This window comes from Oncorhynchus clarkii, chromosome 33, assembly GCF_045791955.1.
Source record: "Oncorhynchus clarkii lewisi isolate Uvic-CL-2024 chromosome 33, UVic_Ocla_1.0, whole genome shotgun sequence".
NCBI lineage: Eukaryota > Metazoa > Chordata > Actinopteri > Salmoniformes > Salmonidae > Oncorhynchus > Oncorhynchus clarkii.
Window position 1 is genome coordinate 9,673,417 of NC_092179.1, and position 23,321 is coordinate 9,696,737.

Consider the following 23,321-nt stretch of genomic DNA (forward strand, 5'->3'; position numbering starts at 1 on the left):
TTCACTTTATTATTCCAGCATAATCTGAGATGAGGCATCACAATGGTTCAAATCAGGACAACGAAGACATAACGAGACAATCATTTATATGTAGAATAATACAATTTGACCTTTTTAGCATAAACATCACAGTGTATCTTAAAGGCAGCATCACAGAGAGAGAGAGAGAGAGAGAGAGCAAGACAAGCACCAAATATAGCAGAAAGGTTGGCCAATATGGGTCACCATGGCCCTCGAAACCAATGAGGGCACAGTGAACGGTTTATGATGCAATGATAGGCTACATGTGGTGAGTCATTGTTTTTACAGTGGATTCGACGCCAAAACAACTGCAGCAAAGTGGCGCCAGGCAGGGAGCTGTGTACTGTATATCCCTGCAGCTATATAGATCCTGTCAGGCCGACCAATTGTCAACACTTCCTCCTCACACTGACGAAGCACATTTACTAAATTCATGTTTAAAAAAACAAATCAATGAACGAATCAATCACGAATCAATCAATTAACCACTTTTTGTTGTGATCCATCTAATAGAACAGAATGTGGTGCTAAAATAAGGTAATAAATCATCTCATGATTTCAAATAGTCAGTCAATAGAAACCAAGACCAAAACGCAAGGCAAGACACTGGCCAAGACTCATGGTAAAACCTGTATACTATCAGTTTCCAAAGTGGAAATAAACATGACAAACAATTACAAATATCTTCCCAGAAAAAAACACTTATGAAATAATGATATATTGCATTTTCAAAATAAAGTACAATGTCCCACAATGTCAATTTACAAAGTAACAAGGCACATAGGGTGGATGTCAGTAAACCATAGATACACAGAATATTGTGGAGACGGTCTACTTATACCATTAGATACAAGGCCCATACATTCATGGTGATAAGACTGATTGCGGTGATGGATATAGCTTTACCATAGAAAACAGGCCTATTGTGGAGACCACTTACCACATGTACTATTGGTGACTGTCTACACATGGCGTACCATAGATACTGATGATTGTCAACACATTTACATTTGAGTCATTTAGCAGACGCTCTTTTCCAGAGACTTTCAGGAGCAATTAGGGTTAAGTGCCTTGCTCAAGGGCAACCTAGTCGGCTCGGGGATTTGAACCAACAACCTTTCGGTTACTGGCCCAACACTCTTAACCACTAGGCTACCTGCTAAAACTCCCTTGTGATCTCCTTGCCTGGCTACCCATCCACATTGCTCCGGCCAACTGACGTTTCTTCTCCACGATGAGTCTGGATTAGCCTCCCTCCCCGACGATTTCTAGAATGCGAACACAATCTGACCAATCTGATTGGTCCTAGAAACCGATGGGTTGGGCCAGAGCCTGCTTACCTGATGACGTTATCAACTTTGATTCTCTGACTGGATTGTCATAAACAAATCTAACCAATCACTGATTCATTTGTTTTGAAGTCACACAAACAACTTCTAGGATGGTAGTTTCAGACTGACTGTATGTAGCGATTGATAGAGCAGAGGAATTCAATTCAGGGTGAGTGGTCAGGCAAGTGATCTCCCAGGCAGACATACAGCTCAGTCAGTCTATGAGTGGACCAGTTTGATGCCCTGTCCCGTGTCCAGTATATTGGGAGGGAACCAGCCCAGTTTGAGTCGCCTGAAGCACCTCAGACACACTCCACACAGCCAGAGGAGGTTGAGCCCACAGCACCAGTTGGATAGGTGCACCAGAGGATAGGTAGCCTGGGGGAAGTGGGTCTTCCAGTGCTTGGCCACGTCGCTCCCCGTGGGAAGATGGAGCGTGTAGTCGCTCCAGTGTTTCGACACGCCGTAGGCCGCCGCCACCGTCCTGCCCTTCTCCGACCACTGGGTGGCGCTGTCCGGGTTGCAGTTGAACTCCACCCACTCCGAGGTGAAGTCCCCAAGGCGGGGGGCGACCCCGCCTTCGATGTCGCCGGCGGGGGCGAGCTCGGCCCCTTGCACGGCCACATAGACTCCCTCCATCCTGCGGACCTCTTTTACCCAGGGCATGGAGTTCTCCGTGTCCAGGACCAGGATGAGACGGGAGGTGAAGCCGCTGTTCTTCTCCTTCCACCACTCCAGCAGCTGCTCCAGACGCAGAGAGTCTCCTCCTGGTAGAGAGAGAAATAAACATTTTAATAACCCCAACCCTAGTCTTAGGCTGGGACAAACAAGGAACCATTTGCGAAAAGCTGATGTGATTCATATCATAACATGCACAATGTAAACAAAAGGAACGCGAATAGTCAAGTTATTTGTCAAATCATCTCTATTGTTATTCTGAATACCATCTACAACGACACGCCTGTATGGCCTATCCCTAGTCTAAATCCTGAGTTACAGGGACTGCTCTCTGTTTTGGGCACCCTTCCTCTGTGGCAGAAACGTGAGCGGCGTATGAGTGTGCCAGAGACAACACCCCCCCCCAGACCGTTCTGTAAAGCTCCAACGCCAGCCAGGGCTCGGGTTGTTTTTCCCTTGGCCTCCACTGCTCAAACACTGTGACACGGCGTATGACAAGCAGTATCCTTCATGAGGATTAATATGGCAGTGGGCACCATGGCAGGAAGATTAAGAGGTGCCCGTAGATGGAGCCAAGATAAGATATTTCTTTACAGTTTGGGAGCTGCTCAGAAAGGGACTGGTGAAGAGGAGCAATACACTGTGTGGTCGTGACAAACTGATGCTTAAAGTACAATTTGGGTTTCAGGGGAGCACCGGGGTGGTACACTGTGGCTGCGTTGATGTTTTGACACATATTACTATAAGCATTGGTCCGTAGATGGATCTGTATCTTTAGTAAGACGATACGTACCCGTTTTTTTTTTACTGACCCTGAATGTTAGGGGTTTAGTAGCTAGTTTGATAAAAGGTTTTAAAAGTTACTGTAATCATAGCTTACAATGTACAATATATTCCTTCCTTAATCCATTAAAAGAATAATTGGGTAATGGGTTAATAATACTAATTAACTACAGTCATTACAGCCGACTTGCCTGATGAGGCACGATGACTGTCTGCATGTATTTGAGAAGGTTAAGGTGGGTGGTGAGTAAATAAGGACATTAAAGACAAAAAAAGGTAAAAGTAGTCTGGGTTCATGGAGAAAAGGAAAAGTTATGAGTGGGAGTACATTAACGGTCAAGTCATGTTTAATTGTCACCGAGCTCGTCTTCGTAGCAGCACCACGCAGTGATAAAGCGTGGGCGTGTGTTGGCAGCCACTGAAGGCGAGCTTCAGTTATCACACTGGGAAAATGTTGGGACTCTTCATTTCTACTAAGAGCGATGGATTCATGAAAAGTACAGGCACAAAATCACACTTTAGTGGTCACATACAAGTGTTCAGCAGATGTTATTGCGGGTGTAGCGAAATGCTTGTGTTTCTAGCTACAACAGTGCAGTAATATCTAACAAGTAATAAGGTGTTAGATAGAACACACTGCATCTGGCAGACTACAAAATATTTTGTACTTTTCACAGAAACAAATGGAAAACTTTAAACTGTTTGTCAAAACAAAAATATGGTATTCTACCCTGATCATCATGTTTTATTCAAACATATAACCTTATTTTGATCCTGTCTTTTTCATGTTTGATCTTGTCTGGAAATAAATAGGTGCAAAATAAACATTGATAGAAGATGAGAGACAGAGGCAAGAAGCTTGTGTGTTGAGGAGAGGCAGCCAAGCCAGCCAACCATCAAGCCAGCCAACCATCAAGCCAGCCAGCCTCTGTAAGCTATGGTGACCCTCACCTGCCAGTGCCCAGGCCCCGGTGCGCTGCGTATGCCCGCTGTAGAACACCACGTATGTATCATGGCGGGGCCCATCGGCCGCGCGAAGCTCCAGGAAGGCCTTGAGCTTGGCCTGCAGGGCCTCCAAAGTCACCCCGCTGGTGGAGTAGTCACAGCCAAAAGTCTCAATCATGTGGTGGGAGAAGAGGCGCTGCACACTGTTCAACATGCCCGTGGAGAGCACGTTCAGCTCCTGCACCTGGACCGGAGGTAGGAGGGTGGGCTGGCCATCTGGCCTGTGGAGGGAAGGATGAGAGGATGGGTGGAGGAAAGGAGGGAATGAGAATGAATATGAGGAGAGAATGGCAAGTGGAGATAGACAGCAGAATTGAAAAGAGGAAGATGAGAATGTAGAGTAAGAAAAGGAATAGAGGTGAAGACACTGGCAGTACAGTAGAGATGGAATGTGTGTGTCTGTCTAAAACTTGTGAGAATAAAGATGGAGAGGAGTCCTGACCTAACAACACCATTCGGAGGTCAAGGCAGAGAAATCTGATCCGACAGACCTCTTTCTCTCCATCCCACAGCACCAGGCATGAGGGCAGGAGCCAAGGCTTCCCCAGTCTCTGTCACTCAATATAGCCTCACTCACTCTGTATCTGTCTGTCCCTGGCATTACAACTTTCTCCATTCACTCATATAGACATCTGCATAACTCAAAACGTGTCATCTTAAAGCGGAGTTATTATGATCTTGAGAGACCTTGGGCTGGAGAAATTTGTGTTTAAATAATGACTAGATTTTGTCTGAGTGGTTGTATTGAGATGACTGGGGGGCAGTGGATGACATGGCTGTTGGAGGCTGACGTGACAGATGTGTAACTATCCTGGCCTGGGTCTTATCTACACAAAGATGGAAACATATTAGTCTCTCACTACCCCCTTCCCTCTGTCCTCCCTCTCTAAAAGCCTGTCTCTCTCCCCCCGCACCCTCTCTCACTTTGTCCCTGTCAGACTTTCTTTCCTTTGCTCTCTGTCCCTCGTCGTTCCCTTCTCCTCCTCCTCCTCCTCTTCTTCCCAAGGGGCCCTCATCATTGTAAAAACATGATCTGAACCCATCAAACAGTAGATAATACACTGCTATATTCTCAACATGCTCTCTGGTCTCCCGCCGGGGCCTACATCCACAGCCCTGGAATACAGAGCAGATGTATGGGCCTGCATCCGAATCACCACCACAGACAGACCAAGTGCTAACTGCCCCAGCACAGAGATAGAGTCAGAGTCTGCAATGGCACCCTATTCCCTACATAGTGCACTACTTTTGACTAAAGCCCTATGGGTCCTAGTCAAAGGGATAAGGGTGCCATGTCGGACAGAGTGGTCCTGCCTGGTCGTAAACACATGTTCCACCCACAGCCACTTAGTATGCCAGGGAGAGAGCAGCCTCAGGGGGGAAAACATTAGGGTCATGTTTATGCATGGCTATTGGGATATTTTCCACTTGGTTTGTCCAGTGAGGGAATTGAAATGATGGTCTGTCCCGCTGGATGCTGTAAAATGAAGGTCTTTTTTTTTATACTTTGGTGCAGGGAAGATTGATGATTGTGGAGATGAAGAAAGTGAATGTGGGTCTGTGTGTGTGAGGTTTGTGTACGTGTGTATACTGAATTGTGTGCGCGTCAGGGTTTCCATTAGGAAAATGTGGCGCCTGACTTTTGATCGGCAGCATTTTAATTTAACAGACATTTGAGAAATTTACCAGACCCATATGCATTGGGCGCATAACCTGATTAGGGCGTCCACCCACTGACAAAAATCACATTTCGATGATTTATCCTCACAGAACATGCAACTCGAGGATGCAACAGCGTACGCCCTTCTTACCGAATTCCAATGCGCACTTTGAAGATGTAAGAATAACGGCCACATTGACTTTTCATCAGCCAACAAGATGAGTAACAAAACAGCAAAATCACTAGCCTATGTCCATGTAATATCCCACATAGTAGAACGGTTGACCTATTCTTATGGTCAGCTTGTCGTTCTGTGCAAGAAAGAAATAGGCTATTCCAAACAGACTCTGGGACAATTATGGGATGATAGATCCCAAATTCATACAACAAGTAGGCCTAGCCTACATTAAAAAAAAAAAGAAATCTTTAAAAAGCAATAAGGCTGATGCAACAGATCAGAACGTTTAGATTAAAAATGTTGATAAATGATTATTTCTTCACATTATAAGTTTAGCAGTGCGCACAAGGCAGTAAGCTACAAAAAAGTGTTTGTTCCATAATGCAATTAGCGGAAAAACACCGTCAAAAGCAAACTGCAAGCGGTTTCATGTGACAGAGATAAAAATATTTGTTTGAAATTTAGAAAGAGGGGACATCTAAAGATGCAACAACTAGCATGGGTTGCTAATATGAATAGAGCTATGTTTGAATAACCATACTAACATTCTGTATACTACATACTTAACTTATTATGGCTGCAGGGGCAGTATTGAGTAGCTTGGATGAAAGGTGCCCAGAGTAAACGACTTGCTCCTCAGTGTCAGTTGCTAATATATGGATAATAGTATTAGTGTTGGATAGAAAACACTCAGTTTGAATGATGTCTGTGAGTATAACATAACTCATATGGCAGGCAAAAACCTGAGAAGAAATCCAAACAGAAAGTGAGAAATTTGAGGTTGGTATATTTTCAATCCAGGCCCTATTGAATTCACATTGGGATATGAATGAAGTTGCACTTCCTACGGCTTCCACTAGATGTCGACCGTCTTTAGAAATTTGAATGAGGCTTCTGCTGTGTTGTGGGACAGAATAAGAGCGGAATGAGTCAGCTTACTGGCAGAGAGACATTTCCTGGTCACGCGCATTCCACATGATATCGACTTGCTTCTGTAGACACAAAGGAATTCTCCGGTTGGAACTTTATTGAAGATTTATGATAAAAACATCCTAATGATTGATTCTATACTTAGTTTGAAATGTTTCTTCAACCTGTAATATAACTTCTTGAAGTTTTTGTCCAAAGTTTTTGTCCAAACACACGAGCGTTTGGATATGTGTACCTAACGCTAACAAAAGCTACTTGGACATAAATAACGGACATTATCGAACAAATCAAGCATTTATTGTGGAACTGCGATTCCTGGGAGTGCATTCTGATGAAGATCGTCAAAGGTAAGGGAATATTTATCATGTAATTTCTGGTTTCTGTTGACTCCAACATGGCGGCTAATTTGACAAATTTTCTGAGCGCCATCTCAGCTTATTGCATGGTTTGCTTTTTCCGTGTAGTTTTTTTGAAATCTGACAGCAGTTGCATTAAGGAGAAGTACATCTATAATTCCATGAGTATAACTTGTATTATCATCTACATTTATGATGAGTATTTCAGTTGAATCGATGTGGCTATGCAAAATCACTGGATGTTTTTGGAACTAGTGAACGTAACGCTCCAATGTAAACACAGATTTTTTTTATATAAATATGAACTTTATCAAACAAAACATACATGTATTGTGTAACATGAAGTCCTATGACTGTCATCTGATGAAGATCATCAAAGATTAGTGATTAATTTTATCTCTATTTGTGCTTTTTGTGACTCCTCTCTTTGGCTGGAAAAATGGCTGCGTTTTTTGTGGCTTGGTGGTGACCTAACATAATCGTTTGTGGTGCTTTCGCCGTAAAGCTTATTTGAAATTGGACACTGTGGTGGGATTAACAATAAGATTACCTTTAAAACGGTATAAGATACATGTATGTTTGAGGAATTTTAATTCTGAGATTTGTTGTTTTGAATTTGGCGCCCTGCACTTTCACTGGCTGTTGTCATATCATCCCGTTAACGGGATTGCAGCCCGGAAATGAATATATACACTACATAATACATACTATGAGCTCATTTTAGAATACTGTAAACGAATGGTATCATTTCAGTTGAGCGTACTACGCCTGTCTACTGTAAATTGATGCTGTAGCTATGCAACCTCTTGCTAGTTTGTTATCATAACAAATGACTAGCTAGACATTTTACGATTTCAGGTGTGTTCGTAAATTCAATCTGGAGTGCCAGAGTGCGCTCTGGGCGTTGTCAGATTGTCCATTCATAAATTCAGAGCGTTTCGCTCTCGGAGCGTTCAGAGCGCACACTGGACACTCTGGCCGAGGAGTAGGGTTGATCCGAGCGTTCAATGGCAGTCAAGCACCCAAGCTAACTAGCTAATGTTGGCAAGCTACTTCCAGACACAAATAAGATAACACCTCACTCTGACCATTTTACTCGCCCTAGCAGAGCTGCTAAGACTGTTTATGTTAGCCAGAGCGTTGGTGACTAACTGTGCTGCTGGCAACAATTGAATTACGCTTTTTTTATGCAGACATTTACTGCCACCGGCCATATTCAACAGGTGTTGAGCGTTCGTAAATTCATCAGTTATTCCGCACTCTGACACACTAACGAGAGTGTTCTGAAATAACAGATAGTCAGAATTAACAATGTCCATTGAAACGCACAACGACTATACCACTTAGCTAAGAATTATGTTAACAATCAAGTCAATAAACGTCTGGTAGTTAGTTAATATACTGCCTGGCAAGTTCGATGTATTAGTAGCCAACTAAAGTTAGATAATACTGATACATACTGCTGTAATGCTATGCGGTTCGTAAGGAGAGCATAGCTAACAAATTGTCAGCCAATGTAAGTTATTTGAAAAGTCAGGACTTCACTACATTGCTCAACATTTTCTTAACATTTGTGATAATTAGTTAAAGGAATGAATTTGTATCCGCTCTCGTCGGACTTCGGCTGCATATTTTCCGCCATTTCCTTCAAATCTGAAAATGTTGTGAAGCTACGCCCATTTTCTGAAGTATTGCATTATGGGCCCTAAAAGCTCGGAAATAGTGTACACTGCTTGTTTACTTTGTATTCTGGCGAATTTGGTACGACATCGGGGAACTTTTTGCAAACTAACTATAACCAATAAGTATACTATATACTCAATTCATGTCACAAATTGTATGGTTAGTGTGAGTATTGAAAGAAAGTTGATTTGAAAACCAATAGAACATGAGAAAAATATGCTACTGGTTTCAATGGTTTATGGAAGTCTTTAGAGAAGAATTGCCCCCATGTTTCAATGGTCGGATTTTACTTTGAAGCAAGGTAAGTCATGCCTCATAAAATGAATTAAAACATTTAGGTTTCAAACCTTTAAATAAGTGTTTTCAAAACACATACAGCTTCCAGCTCATCACAAAGTGGTGTGTAACATGCTGAAGCGTACCGATACCTATATAAACTTGAATGGAGAATGGGAAGTGTTTTAATTAACAGTTGAGAAATAAAAATAGTAGCTCTTTTTAAAATCGGGGCCATCAAAACAGTTAACACGCGATTGTATTTAGAATTGTTACGCAATGATTGGGCTTATAAATGCAAGTTTCACTCCAGCAGCAATAAATGAGCTGTTTGAGGAATCTGTAGCAGCAGCTCTCACGCTGTGTGACAGATTTTCCAATCATAGGCTCTGCATCTGTATGCTGTGCTTGTGTGATAAACCTAACGACTAGTGAAAATACACACGTGCCAATTTAATTCCACAAAATTATTCAAATTATTTTCGAAACCGACAAGCATGACCGGTCAAATGTATTTGCCAAAAGCTGGCTATTAGCGGCTAACTGAGACCCTGGTGTGTGAGTTCTGTGTACATCAAATAAAATGTATTTGTCACATACACATGGTTAGCAGATGTTAATGCGAGTGTAGCGAAATGCTTGTGCTTCTAGTTCCGATAATGCAGTAATAACCAACGAGTAATCTAACCTGACAATTTCAAAACTACTACCTTATACACACAAGTGTAAAGGGATAAAGAATATGTAAATAAAGATATGAATGAGTGATGGTACAGAACGGCATAGGCAAGATGCAGTAGATGGTATCGAGTACAGTATATACATATGAGATGAAGAATGTAGGGTATGTAAACATTATATTAAGTAGCATTGTTTAAAGTGGCTAGTGATATATTTTACATCAATTTCCATCAATTCCCATTATTAAAGTGGCTGGAGTTGAGTCAGTGTGTTGGCAGCAGCCACTCAATGTTAGTGGTGGCTGTTTAACAGTCTGATGGCCTTGAGATAGAAGCTGTTTTTCAGTCTCTCGGTCCCAGCTTTGATGCACCTGTACTGACCTCGCCTTCTGGATGATAGCGGGTGAACAGGCAGTGGCTCGGTGGTTGTTGTCCTTGATGATCTTTATGGCCTTCCTGTGACATCGGGTGGTGTCGGTGTTCCGGAGGGCAGGTAGTTTGCCCCCGGTGATGCGTTGTGCAGACCTCACTACCCTCTGGTGAGCCTTATGGTTGTGGGCGGAGCAGTTGCCGTACCAGGCGGTGATACAGCCCGACAGGATTGTGCATCTGTAAAAGTTTGTGAGTACTTTTGGTGACAAGCCAAATTTCTCCAGCCTCCTGAGGTTGAAGAGGCGCTGTTGCTCCTTCTTCACAACGCTGTAAGTGTGGGTGGACCAATTCAGTTTGTCCGTGGTGTGTACGCCGAGAAACTTAAAACTTACTACCCTCTCCACTACTGTCCTGTCGATGTGGATAAGGGGCTGCTCCCTCTGCTGTTTCCTTAAGTCCACAATCATCTCATTTGTTTTGTTGACGTTGAGTGTGAGGTTATTTTCCTGACACCACACTCCTCTCACCTCCTCCCTGTAGGCCGTCTTGTCGTTGTTGGTAATCAAGCCTACCACTGCAGTGTGGTCGGCAAACTTGATGATAGAGTTGGAGGCATGCATGGCCACGCAGTCGTGGGTGAACAGGGAGTACAGGAGAGGGCTCAGAACGCACCCTTGTGGGGCCCCAGTGTTGAGGATCAGCGGGGTGGAGATGTTGTTACCTACCCTCACCACCTGGGAGTGGCCCGTCAGGAAGTCCAGTACCCAGTTGCACAGGGCGGGGTCGAAACCCAGGGTCTTGATTGATTAAATATGTCTGTAAACACACCTGCCAGCTGGTCTGAGCATGCTCTGAGGCCGCGGCTGGGGATGCCGTCTGGGCCTGCAGCCTTGCGAGGGTTAACACGTTTAAATGTTTTACTCACGTCGGCTGCAGTGAAGGAGAGTCCGCATGTTTTGGTTGCGGACCGTGTCAGTCGCACTGTATTGTCCTCAAAGCGGGCAAAAAAGTTATTTAGTGTGCCTGGGAGCAAGACATCCTGGTCCGTGACGGGGCTGGTTTTCTTTTTGTAATCCGTGATTGACTGTAGACCCTGCCACATACCTCTTGTGTCTGAGCCGTTGAATTGCGACTCTACTTTGTCTCTATACTGACGCTTAGCTTGTTTTATTGCCTTGCGGAGGGAATAGCTACACTGTTTGTATTCGGTCATGTTTCCGGTCACCTTGCCCTGGTTAAAAGCAGTGGTTCGCGCTTTCAGTGTCACACGAATGCTGCCATCAATCCACGGTTTCTGGTTTGGGAATGTTTTAATCGTTGTTATGCGTTTTAATCGTTGACATGTGTCTACGTGTGTGTGTGTGATATATATATATATATATATATACATACACACACATACATACACACACACACACACAGTTGAAGTTGGAAGTTTATATACACCTCAGCTAAATACATTAAAACTCTGTTTTTCACAATTCCTGACATTTAATCCTAGTAAAAATTCCCTGTTTTAGGTCAGTTAGGATCACCACTTTATTTTAAGAATGTGAAATGTCAGAATAATAGTAGAGAGAATTATTTATTTCAGATTTTATTTCTTTCATCACATTCCCAGTGGGTCAGAAGTGTACATACATTCAATTAGTTTTTGGTAGCCTTCCACAAGCTTCCCATAATAAGTTGGATGAATGTTGGCCCATTACTCCTGACAGGGCTGGTGTAACTGAGTCAGGTTTGTAGGCTCCTTGCTCACACACGCTTTTTAAGTTCTGCCCACAAAATTTCTATTGGATTGAGGTCGGGGCTTTGTGATGGCCATTCCAATACCTTGACTTCGTTGTCCTTAAGCCATTTTGCCACAACTTTGGAAGTATGCTTGGAATCATTGTCCATTTGGAAGACCCATTTGCAACCAAGCTTGAACTTCCTGACTGATGTCTTGAGATGTTGCTTCAATATATACACATAATTTTTCATCCTCATGAAGCCATCTATTTAGTGAAGTGCAGCAAACCACCCCACCAACATGATGCTGCCACCCCCGTGCTTCACTGTTAGGATGGTGTTCTTCGCCTTGCAAGCTTCCCCCTTTTTCCTCCAAACATAACGATGGTCATTATGGCCAAAGTTCTATTTTATTTTCATCAGACCAGAGGACAGTACGATCTTTGTCCCCATGTGCAGTTGCAAACCGTAGTCTGGCTTTTTTAATGGCAGTTTTGGAGCAGTGGCTTCTTCCTAGGTGAGCGGCCTTTCAGGTTATGTCGATATAGGACTCATTTTACTGTGGATAGATACTTTTGTACCTGTTTCCTCCAGCATCTTCACAAGGTCCTTTGCTGCTGTTCTGGGATTGATTTGCACTTTTCGCACCAAAGTACGTTTATCTCTAAGTGACAGAACGCGTCAACTTCCTGAGCGGTATGACGGCTGCGTGGTCCCATGGTGTTTATACATGCGTACTATTGTTTGTACAGATGAAGGTGGTACCTTCAGGAGTTTGGAAATTGCTGTAGACCTGTGGAGATTGACAATATTTTCTCTGACAATTTTCTCTCTTGGCTGATTTCTTTTGATTTTCCCATGACGTCAAGCAGAGGCACTGAGTTTGAAGGTAGGCCTTGAAATACATCCACAGGTACACCTCCAATTTACTCAAATTATGTCAATTAGCCTATCAGAGGCTTCTAAAGCCATGACATCATTTTCTGGAATCTTCCAAGCTGTTTAAAGGCACAATCAACTTAGTGTATGTAAACTTCTGACCCACTGGAATTGTGATACAGTGAAGTAGAAGTGAAATAGTCTGTAAACAATTGTTGGAAAGATTACTTGTGTCATGCACGAAGTAGATGTCTTAACCGACTTGCCAAAACTATAGTTTGTTAACAAGAAATGTGTGGAGTGGTTGAAAAACTAGTTTTAATGACTCCAACCTAAGTGTATGTAAACTTCCGACTTCAACTATATATACGGGTTCGTGCCGTGGGAGAGATCTTTGTGGGCTATACTCGGCCTTGTCTCAGGGTAGAAAGTTGGTGGTTTGAAGATATCCCTCTAGTGGTGTGGGGGCTGTGCTTCGGCAAGGTAGGTTGGGTTATATCCTGCCTGGTTGACCCTGTCCGGGGGTATCGTCGGACGGGGCCACAGTGTCTCCCGACCCCTCCTGTCTCAGCCACCAGTATTTATGCTGCAATAGTTTGTGTCAGGGGGCTAAGATCCTGTTAGTATCCGGTGTCCTGTGTGAATTTAAGCTGGAGGACCTGAGTAGGACCATGCCTGAGGACTACCTGGCCCGATGACTCCTTAGCTGCTGCTCCAGTTTCAACTATTCTGCCTGCAGCTATGGAACACATGTTCCAGTATTTATGCTGGAACCTGAGTTGAGGACTGGAAGAGCCCGATGACTCAGGGGGCTAAACTATTCTGATCCCTGAGTCTGTACCTATATACATTTTACCATGCTACCTACATTTACTCCTGAGATACCTGTTGCACCCTCTACAACCACTGTGATTATTATTATTTGACCCTGCTGGTCATCTATAGACGTTTGAAGATCTTGGCCATGTACTGTGTGTTTCTCTTCTCTATGTGTGATCAATCGCTCAATCAGCTAACGGATATATTACCCTGCCAGTTCACCATGTAGCAATTACACCAGGCTGGAAGACCAGGCGTTCAGAGATCAGTATCCCCCGCGAGGCCATGACCCGGTCCAGGCTTCGTGAGTCTGACTGCTCATCTTTAGAGCGGCTAGGACGAAGAAGGCCATCTCCACAAGCCCCAGGGGGAGCAGGGAGAGTCGACACCAGACACGCCCCCAGGAAAGCAGGGGCAGCCAGCGCTCGGTGGCCCCTAGGCTGCTGAAGTAGACGTCCAAGAGGGGGTCACAGATCAGACGGCCCAGGTAGCAGCCCAGGGCGAAGGGGTTGGTGGTTATCCCCACGGCCTTGAAAAACAGCAGGGAGGTGACCAGGGTGAAGCAGGTCAAGTTGGGCAGGGCTAGGAGGGACTTGACACGCAGGCCCACGATCAGAGCCCCCAGCGCCACCACTAGGGCAAAGAAGGCCATAGATTTGTGCATCAGCATGGTGGTGCTGGCAATACCAAAGCCCAGGAGTTCTAGGAGCTCCTTGGACGAGAGCAGGGTGGGTTTATAGTGAACACAGCCCATTATCCTATCTGTTAAGGCCCACACTGTCCTCAAAGCCACACTAGCCAGCAGCAGGTAGTTAGTTGCCTGCTCCTTCACATTATCCTCCAGAGGACCTGAGCCCTAGGACCATGCCTGAGGACTACCTGGCCCGATGACTCCTTACTGTCCCCAGTCCACCTGGTCATGCTGCTGCTCCAGTTTCAACTATTCTGCCTTCTGCAGCAATGGAACCCTGACATGTTCACCGGACATGCTACCTTGCTACCTACATTTTACCATGCTACCTACATTTACTCCTGAGATGCTGACCTGTTGCACCCTCTACAACCACTGTGATTATTATTATTTGACCCTGCTGGTCATCTATAGACGTTTGAAGATCTTGGCCATGTACTGTGTGTTTCTCTCTGCTGAGCTGATTGGGGAAGACTAAGGCAGAGTGTCACGTGGTGTACCGGAGGATCTGAAGGGTACGGAAGTCACACCCGTTTACACTCTGGGGAAATCGACTGATGATAGGAAGAAAGAACACTTGTGAGTGTTTCAGAGTGTGTTAAGAGATCACTTTTTATAAATACACCCAATTAGTCCACTTCAACCTCGCTCTTGTTTCCTCAATGAAATATCGAGGTCGTCGTGTATTAAATAGGCCACACATTTCCTGCAAGACCACGATAACTGTGACAATAGAATTCAAGTGATAATTCTTGGAATTAGTAGAGTTGCTTCATCCATAATTGAACAGGGCGTCCCGCTCTTAATGTTTGGTTAGAACATAAGACTATTCTTGGTAAGCAGCTCAGCAGCACCTGCCCCACCACAGCAGCAGTTCCCTGGTGTGCTGTTTCCACGAGGCAGAGAAGACTAGATCACCCGTGATTACTTCTTCTCCGAAACCCAATCAGAGCTCATGAATGGTGTCGATGTTTTCATTACCCCTTGTAGGTCACATGGCTCAATGAATGAGCTCCCACATAAAGAGAGAGAGAGAGAGAAGGAAGGGGAGGGAGAGAGTGGTGAAGGAGACTGAGGACAGAGAGAGAGAGTGAAGGAGAAAGAGAGAAAGAACTAGAATATATAGAGAGAGAGGGAAAAAAGAGAGAGGGAAAGAGTGAGGTTCATCTGAATTATGCAGTCTGGGCCGCATCGCGTGTTCGTCATTCTTAGATGTGCAATAAGATGTGGCAAGATTACTTTGCAACAACATTCTGAGGAAACATGGCCACCCTAACGGAACCACTACCATCCAGTATCCATTGTTGGGGAGAAATAAAGTACATGTAGTTCAACCAGTAATTTAACTACATTTTGAAATGTTTTCCGGAGTTAATTACTTTTTGCCATGTAGTGGTGTGGCTACAGTGAATTTGGAAAGTATTCAGACCCCTTGACTTTTTTCACATTTTGTCATGTTACAGCCTTATTGTAAAATTGATTAAATCGTTTTTGTCTTCATCAATCTACACACAATACCCCACAATGACAAAGCAAAAACAGTACAAATGTTTAAAAAAAAATCAACAACTGAAATATCACATTTAGATAATTATTCAGACCCTTTACTCAGTACTTTGTTGAAGCACATTTGGCAGCAATTACAGCCTCGAGTCTTCTTGAGTTGGACGCTACAAACATGGCACACCTGTATTTGGGGAGTTTCTCCCATTCCTCTTTGCAGATCCTCTCAAGGCTCTGTCAGGTTGGATGGGGAGCGTTGCTGCACAGTTATTTTCAGGTATCTCCAGAGTTTTTAGGTTGGGTTCAAGTCCGGGCTCTGGCATTCAGGCCAAATAGTTCAATCTTGGTTTCATCATACCAGATAATCTTGTTTCTTGTTTAGGTGCGTTTTGGCAAACTCGAAGTGGGCTATCATGTGCCTTTTTCTGAAGAGTGGCTTCTGGCCACTCTACCATAAAGGCCTGTTTGGTGGAGTGCTGCAGAGACGGTTGTCCTTCTAGAAAGTTCTCCCATCTCCACAGAGGAACTCTAGAGCTCTGTCAGAGTGACCATTGAGTTCTTGGTTACCTCCCTGATTAATGGAAACAGGATGCACCTGAGCTCAATTTCGAGTTTCATTGCAAAGGGTCTGAATACTTATGTAAATAAGGTATTTCTGTTTCTTATTTTCAATACATTTGTATACATTTCTTTTAACCTTTTTTTCACCTTGTTATTATGGGGTATTGTTTGTAGATTGCTGAGGATTTTTTTTATTTACTCCATTTGAAAATAAGTGTCACGTTCTGACCTTTATTTCCTTTGTTTTGTCTTTATTTAGTATGGTCAGGGTGTGAGTTGGGGTGGGCAGTCTATGTTTGTTTTTCTATGTTTGGTTTCTGTTTCGGCCTAGTATGGTTCTCAATCAGAGGCAGGTGTCGTTAGTTGTCTCTGATTGAGAATCATACTTAGGTAGCCTGGGTTTCACTGTTGGTTTGTGGGTGTTTGTTTCCGTGTGTGTGTTTGTCGCCACACGGTACTGTTTAGTTTTTTTTGTAGATTTCACGTTATCGTTTATTGTTTTTGTTCGAGCGTTAATTTGTCTTGATTAAAAACATTATGGACACTTACCACGCTGCATCTTGGTCCGATCCTTACTCCTCTTCAGACGAAGAGGAGATCTGCCATTACAATAAGGCTGTACCGTAACAAAATGTGGAAAAAGTCAAGGGGTCTGAATACTTTCCGAAGGCACTGTAACTACTGGAACTATACACAACTTGTTTTGCAAAAATACAATAAAATATGGGTGAAGTATGCAATATGTAATTTTCCTGCCTAATTCTCACTTGCAACATTGGTTTTGTGTTTAATCAGATAAATTATACATTCTGTTAACAAAGTGTGCTCTTGCAATTTATAGTCTGACATTTCAGATTTACAAATGACATTTTTTTCACAAAGTAGTTGGGATGTGGTGAACTACTTTTTCAAATTGACTTTAGTTCAGTAAAACATATTTTTCTCAGGGGTAGCTTTAATGTAGCTTATCTTCTTCCTGTGTGAAATAATTGGTAGCTTGGTAAACTATCTTTTCAGAGTAGCTTCCCCAACACTGCCAGTATCCACACTCTTCTGCTCTCTGCATACTGTAGAACTGAGGCAATCCCTTTCTTAAGTCCTTAGTGATTTTAGTTTCCATAAAAAATGCAGTGCTGTGTCCTTGTAGTGAGGTGTGGCGGTGAGAGTGTGTTTTATCTGCTTGTTGTCCGGTAGTTGGTTTGACTGTTTGGATAACCCTGGCCAAGTCCACTCAGACGGTGAGAGACACAGATCTGAGGCCTCCAGCTGAGTGACCTAAATTGCTGATGTTTATCTTTGTTCACTGTGCCTCGCCAGGTCTGTGGTCTGGGTCGCTTTGCTTACCTAGCAACAGCCATTGCTTCATTATTCTCCCCAGGCACACTCTACCAACTCCCCTTCCACTTACTTCAAATGCCCAGCTTCCACTTCACCTCACATTACCTAGGCCTACATAGAATCCTTCCTCTGCCTAAACAACCCACACCGTATTATTACCTACCTAAAGCCATCCACCCCTATGCACCACATGATCCAGGTTTATTTAGAGATAGCAGGCTGGATAGCAAGCTGCTACCTTGCATACCTATCACCTCACCCTATCTAACCCCCTTCAACCCACCAAGCCCAACTACCCCCCCTCCTCCACCCACATTGCCCACCTACTCTATACCCCCCACATTCCACCGCCAGGTGAACCCTGCCTGGCACGACAGCAGGCATAGACATGTGTAGAAGGTATACTCCTCACCTCATATTTGGTCAGGTGACAGTCTTTATAAAGCTCACCCTTCATACTCTCTAACTGTATGAGACATACGGTGAGAGCCTGCAGGAGGAGAGGCCTGTTCAATCACAGTTTCATCTTCACAGAAATCAATGTGATGGACTGGGAGTGCCGCCCAAAGTGAATGTTTGGAGAGGCAGGCACATCAGAGCCTAAATCAAAAGCTGTCACATTCAGTGTATCTGTCAAGCAAAGTGAATTTCGGAAAGGCTATGATGACAAAAAAAAATGGAATGAGCCCGAATTCTGCGAAAATATTAATCATTTTCTTTCCCCCAGAAGTACTGATATTCAAAGGGGTGGAACAATATTCTATGGCAGTGGCAGGGTGAGTCTCAGTCACTGTTATAACACAGCAAAAATAAATCCTCTGTTGATTAACACTCAACGGAATATAAATCCACTGCTCACTGTCACGTCGTGCTCAAAAGTCATCTATCTCGACGGGACAGTGACGATGCTTCATCGGCCAAACATCTTGTCAACTCACAGGGATCAATTCAAACAGCCATTACACTCTTTATCCCTGTCAGCCATTCACGGGCGTGACACCAAGAGGGAGAGACACACAGGAAATGTTAATAATTTCCTGTGTGTAGGGGAAGAGTGGTATGTAATCTGTTTAATTGACTTCCATAAGATGTTTTATTGGAAAGGAGATAAACAGAAATATACATTTTGGGGAAATGTGATATTCAGCACCACCTATCCATGGGAAGCCTGCATATTTTCAATCCAATACCTCCAATAACTGTATTTCTATTCATATTCTAGTCATGATATATAGAAACAGCAATATCACATTTCTTCATCTGATATTTACTTTGAGCCTTTTCAGCTACAAAAATAAGGGAGGAGATATGAACAGTGTGCGAAAGAAAGAAGGACTCATATGTAATCTAAAGCATAGAGACATTTCCTCTCATAAATGTGAACCTTCAATATAATTACCCGTTGAGGGAATTCATACATTACCAACCTAATTTTCTCCTTTCTCTGGCACAGCCATGTAGAACAACGATTACTTTTCAATAATCCAACCTGTTCGGTATCACTGAGCTGAGACAATAAAAGTGGATTTCATTAATTGATCTGACGGGGAGAAGATTACAACTCAAAACAAATCTGTTTGTGTAGCTGTGACTGAGAAATTGGAACAGTACCTACAGATGTAGGATTTTAATTTGATCACTCTTTTGTTGCTGAGAATTTTCCTGTACAGCAGGAAATGCAAACTTTTATAATGCATTTGAGTTTTCTAAAGGCTTCTGCAGTTTGTCATTTCCACTTTAAAATGTCAGACTTTAGTTGCCCTAATAAAAAATAAAAAATAAAAAATGTAATTACAATTTCCTGTTGCTGCAGGATTCATTTTTTTGCTGTAGCAAACTGGCTCAAATTAACATCCTACATCTGTAGACCGCAACAGAATGAACAGAGCCATGAACAACACCAATGATCATTACATATACCATACATTGTTTCACACTCTCTCTCGCTCTCTCTCTCTCTCACACACACCCACCACCCACACACACACACACACACACACACACACACACACACACACACACACACACACACACACACACACACACACACACACACACACACACACACACACACAGAGAGATCCAGTTGCTCTTGCCTCCCCTGCGACAGATAGGATATAGTCAAAGACTAGGTCACCAGATATCCCACTCTGCTTCCTGCTCTCTCTCTCCAACACTGTAGGGTGGACCTGTAGAGAAAATATAATGCCAAAGACTGGTTCTGAATTCAGGGCTGTCTTGCTGTGCTCTCTCAGGTTCAACAAATCAGCATCCGCTCACATGCCAGAAACCCATTGGTCCATATCTATATGAAAGGGAGAAATAGAGAAAAAAATATGATGCACTCCTCCATCATATACTTTGTGTATTCAACCAACAAGGCAAGCAGAGTTATGACAGACAAACTCAGTACTTCAGACCATAGAAATATAAATATTATCTATACCATATTTGTCATTGACTCGGGGTGGCAGGTGGTTAGAGTGTTGGACTAGCAACCGAAAGGTTTCAAGATTGAATGCCCGAGCTGACGAGGTAAAAAATCGTTCTGCCCCTGAACAAGGCCGTTAACCCACTGTTCCTGGCCGTCATTGAAAATAAGAATTTGATCTCAACTGACTTGCCTAGTTAGATAAAAACAAAATTTAAAAAATGAGGTCATGAATTCCAAGATAATTATTCCAAATGTACACTATTGTTAAAATGTTTGGGGTCACTTCGAAATGTCCTTGTTTTTGAAAGAATAGCACATTTTTGGTCCATTACAATAACATCAAATTGATCAGAAATACAGTGTAGACAGATTTATTTTAATGGAATATCTACATAGGCTTGCAGAGGCCCATTATCAGCAACCATCACTCCTGTGTTCCAATGGCACGTTGTGTTAGCTAATCCAAGTTTATCATTTTAAAAGGCTAATTGATCATTAGAAAACCCTTTAGCAATTAAGTTAGCACAGCTGGAAATTGTTGTTCTGATTATAGAAGCAATAAAATTGGTCTTCTTTAGACTAGTTGAGAATCTAGAGCATTAGCATGTGTGGGTTCGATTACAGGCTCAAAATGGCCAGAAACTATAGAAATATATTTATTCTGAAATTCGTCAGTCTATTCTTGTTCTGAGAAATTAAGGCTATTCCATGCGAGAAATATCATTATGTCCCTTTACCAGTAAAACATAATCAAAACGTATTTATTTCACTTACTTGCTGTGCTGTTTCGTTGTTCATTTGTTCAGTCATTTCTTTCTCAACCAGGATTTCTATGGAATGCATTTTGGGTCAAAATAGATACACAAATTATTTGCGTGTCAAATAACACAACATAATCTGTTTCAGTAGCTATAGTTAGCTAGCAGCTAACTATATATCTAGGTGTCATCTAAAATAACCCTAATTTATAAGACAGTTCCCCATATATCACCCACCACTGCAACCTGTATGCTCTCGTCGACTGGCCCTCGCAACATATTCGTTGCCAGACCCACTGGCTCCAGGTCATCTATAAGTCTTTGCTAGGTAAAGCTCCGCCTTATCTCAGCTCACTGGTCACCATAACAACACCCACCCGTAGCACGCGCTCCAGCAGGTATATCTCACTGGTCATCCCCGAAGCCAAAACTTACTTTGGCCGCCTTTCCTTCCACTTCTCTGCTGCAAATGACTGGAATGAATTGCAAGAATCGCTGAAGTCGGAGACTTATATCTACCTCACTAACTTTAAGCATCAGTTGAGCAGTTTACCGATCGCTGCAGCTGTAAATAGCCCATCCAACTATCCACCTCACCCCCATATTGTTTTTCTTTACTTTTTTGCTCTTTTGCACACCAGTATTTCTACTTGCACATCATCTGCATATCTATCACTCCAGTGTTAATTTGCTAAATTGTAATTATTTCGCTACTATGGCCTATTTATTGCCTTACCTCCTTAACCCATTTGCACAAACTGAATATAGACTTTTTCTATTGTGTTACTGACTGTACGTTTGTTTATTCCTTGTGTAACGCTGTGGTGTTGTTTGTGTCGCACTGCTTTGCTTTATTTGGGCCAGGTCGCAGTTGTAAATGAGAACTTGTTCTCAACTGGCCTACCTGGTTAAATAAAGGTGAAATCAAAAATAAAAATAAAAAATGTGATTATTGGTGGTCGGACCCACCTATGTGAAGCTAGCCACAATAAGGATTAGCCACAATAGTGGACTTTGCGGTTAACTTTCAAAATAAAAGTATGGCATAATTATCTTTGTATTAATTTACGTCACTGTCAATTACCTACCTTTATTTTGAAAGCAAACAGCAAATTCCACAATTGTGCCAAAATACTTATTGTGGCTAGCTTCACAACACATAACCCGTTCTGGTCGAAGCTACCTGGCTGCTTATAACGTTAGCTTTGGGCAACAGGGTTAAGTAGCTGGCTAGCTATTTATTTTCATGAACTGAAGTTCAATTTCAATAGGCGAACAGCAAGTGGCAACCTAGGTAATACTTACAATTATTCCTAAATCATTGCTAAGAATAATGAAAAGGACTGCAGTTTCTACTGGTCATTGTTTTCAGGCTGGTTGTATTGGTGCTAGCTAGGTACCAAGCATGAGCACACGCTTCACTTCTTGAACATGAAAAAGGGTTAAAAGTGGGATGCAGTAATTTTTTTTTTTCTAAAATAAAAATAATTTGAGCTCTGATTGCGTAGGGCAGCATCCCCTTTTTAGAAGCGTCTTTTCCCAGGCATAGTTTAGAGGGGCACTCATCCTCTAGCCCCTACAGACAGCACGGAGGCAGTTGGCGTCCACAGTCTCAAATGTGGGAGAGGGGGGAGAAGGCGAGACCATCAATTCGTGTCACACAGGATCATTTATTTTTTATGTTATTATTTAAATATTTTTGGTTTAAACATTGTTTTTTTAGGGGGTAGATCAGCTTTAATATTGAGGATAGATTGTAGCATCCATCAATGTAATGGTCTGCATCATTTCCAATCCCCAGTTTATTTTTGGGCTAAATACAAAGTTTAGCCATCGGTAGGGCCAGATGCCCCACATGTCGTTGAGGAACCGGTAGAACAATGAGGGCCGCAGGGCGCACAGAGGGAACACTGTAGCCTCCCACGGTTGCGCATGGCCATTCCCTTGATCTCCAGGTAGGTGTCACTGTTGAACTGGAAGTCTTTGGGTGAGTTTTGGGTGAGCAACAGCTCCAACAACTGCAGGAGCTGCTCGGCCGCTCGAGGAACCGCGGTGAGGCCCGTTGTGACTTTGATGTTGGTGTAGAGCCTGTCCGCTTCCATCGTAAACAGCAGGTCTTTCTTGCTCAGCTTTCCGGCCCTGACCTTGTCCAGGAAATCGTCCATGTCCCTGATGTAGCTGTTGTGCCGTGTCGCCATCAATCCACTCCGACGCTCCTTTGGTCTCGCTGCCGTGGTCGGACACGATTGGTCTGCCCGGCGGCCAGATCCTTGTGGATCTTGGGCAGGAGGTAGAAGCTCCTGGCTTTGTGCATAGTCCTGCCCGCTAGGTACTCACGTTGCTCCGGCCACAGAGTCCCATCCGCCACCAGCCTGTCGGTAGCCTGCACTCTCTCTCTCTTCCCGCTGCTCCCACGGGTGTTCCCGTTGCTCCTTTGGCTGTCGAAGTAGGCGATGACTTGATCCGCCTGTGGTAATCCGCGTCCTCGAGAGGAGTCGGATGCGGACATCCTTGCCCGTGTCATGTGGGCATGAACGAGAGGCCTAGTCAGAGCAGGGAGAGCTGGGGCTGTGGGCATGAAGAGGTGGGATACGACCACTACCTCCGTGCCGGTTCGCCCTGTGTTTGGGCTGGGAATTGGCAGGTGTGGTGGG

The 23,321-nt window shown here is 43.5% G+C and overlaps 1 pseudogene; it reads right to left on the reverse strand.

Moving 5' to 3' along the window:
- On the reverse strand, positions 1 to 22,865 carry LOC139392561 (transmembrane protein 168-A-like; annotated as a pseudogene).
- Positions 22,866 to 23,321: the final 456 nt, after the last annotated feature.